Source organism: Sinohyriopsis cumingii, chromosome 3 (assembly GCF_028554795.1).
Source record: "Sinohyriopsis cumingii isolate HCF-2022 chromosome 3, ASM2855479v2, whole genome shotgun sequence".
Classification (NCBI taxonomy): domain Eukaryota; kingdom Metazoa; phylum Mollusca; class Bivalvia; order Unionida; family Unionidae; genus Sinohyriopsis; species Sinohyriopsis cumingii.
Window position 1 is genome coordinate 37,328,043 of NC_142963.1, and position 3,354 is coordinate 37,331,396.

The window sequence follows — 3,354 nt, forward strand, 5'->3', positions numbered from 1 at the left end:
ATGTTTCAGCTGCAGAGAAAATTGTTGCTTCACGTAAAACATTGTTATTGTACAGCCTCGTTTTGATAAGAACGCTAGATTTTTGACGATGAATTTTTGGATTAGTGTATAGTAAGCTTGGTGAACAAGTGACGTAAGAGTGCATACAATTTTACAACTAGTGTAATTACAAATATAAAATATGAAAACCAAAAAATAATCAAACAAATAACTTAGTTAATCACAAATCAAACGAATAATAAGTAGGAAGTGACAAGGCATCGCAAGTTTGCACAAGACGAAACGGTGCCACAAACGAGCGTGGCAGTAATCGCCACCCTTTGAAAAATAAAACACATTGTAAACTGTTTATTTTTTATGTATTTATATTCATGAGAATAATAAGTTAATGTGGGGTTTTTATTTAAAAAAATGAAAACGTACGTTTATATAAGTTACAGACAGAAAAATAGAACATTATCCTCGAAACCCACTCGGGGCTTGGCGCCTTGGGCATTCGCCCTTATCGCCTGCCCCTTAACGATGGCCCGTGAAAGTGATATACTTTAGCCATATTCTTACAAAATAAAAAAAAATAAAAATACACCAGTCACATCACGGAGACACTAACTGCAATTCCTTAATATTTCCGTCGTCAACGATTACGTCAGCAGTTCCATTACATGTACAAACAAAATCGTTCAGTGTTTTTGTCATGAGAACTGGACAATTATACGATATCACGATAAATACAAGTCGGTTCAGTTTAATATTATACAATATTAGGCTTCATGCACGAATGCTAATTAACGGATAAATTCAGACCAGTCCTTTAGTGTATCGTATTATATTCGCTAACTTCGTTTCTCGTTAAAATCATCTCCGCACATTTTAGGCTGTTTCACCTTTTCATCTGCATGTAGAACGTGATTTCAATGGCTAGAGTTTTCCTAAGAGGTTACATGATGACTTAAAATTTCTGCACTTGTTTAAGCAGTTCCAAACAGCTAAAGAACTGACCTTACTGCAGAGTCCTTTAGTTCTATAATATTCATCTGAAAGTCATGTAGATTGCCTCGAAAACTCGTCGATAGTTATATTTAAAGGAGATAAAGGTGGATTTTCCATTCATTTTAGGCGTCTCACATCAGTAGTTAAGTAGGCCACCTTAGCGACAATGCGAATTAGCATTACAGACTCCCCCCCGCCCCCGGCCACTTTAGCGACAAGGGAAATTTAACATTACCGAAAAACCCTGGGCCACTTTAGCGACAAGGGGAATTAACATGGGAAGAAATCGTGGGTCACTCTAGCGACAAGGGGAATTTAACATGGGGAATAGAGTTTGGGCTTGTTTAGGGACAAGGGGAATTGAATATGGGATTTTTTTTTTTTAAAAAAATTTTTTTAAATTTAAATTTAAATTTAAATTTAAAAAAAGGGGTAGGCAATTGAAAGGCTATCTCTTTTCGAGAAATATGGCTGGCCCTGAAAAGGGCCTTTGGGTTTTTTCTTCTTCTTCTTCTTTTAACTTCTTAACTTTTTCCACCATCCTCTTATTTTGTCCATCATTCCTTTCTTCTTCTTCTGTTCTGTTTCCGGCAGCCAGTCCGGGTGGCCCATGGCCCGGAACTTCTCTTGGATTTTCATCCAGTTTGTGTTCAGTTTTTCTAGTTCATCCTTTTTTTCTATTTTCTTCTTCTTTTCATTCCTTTGACCACTTTTCTTTGATCTTCTTGACCTCTTCGGTCAGCACATTCCTCATTACTTCTTCCGTTTTTGTCAGCTGGTCCAACCCCCATTTTACATATCGCCACTCCGTCCAATTCAATATCTTTTCTAAGAAGCACCTGACTTCGATGACATTTTCAAGTGCTTCCTTTAAACTTCCAACTCTTACATAAGGCGGGTCAATCAATCCTCTCAGTCTCTTTTCCTCTTCTTCCATCATTCCTGTTATTATCTCCTTTGCTTCCTTCAAATTATTAAAATAGTCGAGACACTTTTCTAATTTGAATTCTTTCTCTATCTTCTCCATGACAAACGTAACATCTACTATCCAATAATAAATGCCTATCAAATGATTCAGTAACGCTGTTGCTACCACCATTTTCTTTGTCTTTATTCCGTGGAATGGGTTCTAATGGCTAAACTGTTAGCTTTATAGTTAAAGCGCGGACGTGATGGAAAACATCCCCTAAAAAACATAAAATTGATCTTACCTAGATCATGACCGAACAACGCGCGGACGTGAAGGAAAACATCCCCCACTTTTCTCATTTCATATAATCAAACCCAAATTATACTCTCCACATACGCTAAGAAACAATAAAGAAACCCATAATCTACTATTCACACAAACTTCCTTGAACATTTACAAACAAAAACATACAAACTCATACACTCTCACTATCAATAAAGAGTTAGTGTTTATATTCACACTACTCTACCTACACTCATTGGCAAATGGATCGTTATTTCTTTTCTAGAGTATTGGGTAGCCCTGAAAAGGGCTGTTTTTTTTTTGAACTTCATGGACACCTGGTTAATGGTGGCACCTTCCAGGCCTGGCGCCACATACACATCTTGTCCCCCAGTTACTTTTTACCTTTTTGGGGGAGAGAGCAGAGGCAGGATATGTGGCTTCAGAATCCCAATTTTCGGTTTCTGGGATTCTGAAATTTTTTCTTCTTCTCTCCTTTTCCTCCTCCTCCTCTTCTTTGTATCTTCTCTCCTCCTCTTTGTATCTTCTTTCCTCTTCTTCTTTATATCTTCTCTCCTCCTCTTCTTTTATCCTTCCCTCTTCCACAATGGCTTCCGCAGCCAGTTCATTTAAAATATGCGCCTGGCATATTCCAGATGCACATGAAGTTCCAACAGTTTCTCCAGTCTCGTGTTCATTTTTGGTGTTGATCAATCAACAAGGGTAGCTAGAACGAGTTTCAATTTATAGTGAAAGCGCGGACGTGAAGGAAAACATCTCCCTAAAAACATAAAATTGATGTTAGTTAGTTAGTTAGTTGGATTATAGTGGTTTTCGTTCTTTTGAACATGTACCACTTTTTTATTCACGCACTGCGTGATTTTTAATTACTCCTGGGGGAAGGAAAAGGAGCCTCATCCCCCAGGCTTTTATGTACTCAAAGAGTACTTTTTAATTTAGCCACTCAGGTGTAGGACTAACTAGTCCTTAACAACCTGACTGAAAGGCTAATAGACATGAGTGGGAATAGTCACACCACACACTCGTGTTTCTTAGTTGGATTGAAATGCCCCAGGTGTCACTGATACATAAAATTGATCTTACCTAGATCATGACCCAAAACAACGCGCGGACCTAAAAGAAACACTCACTCACTTTTTATGCTACCCATC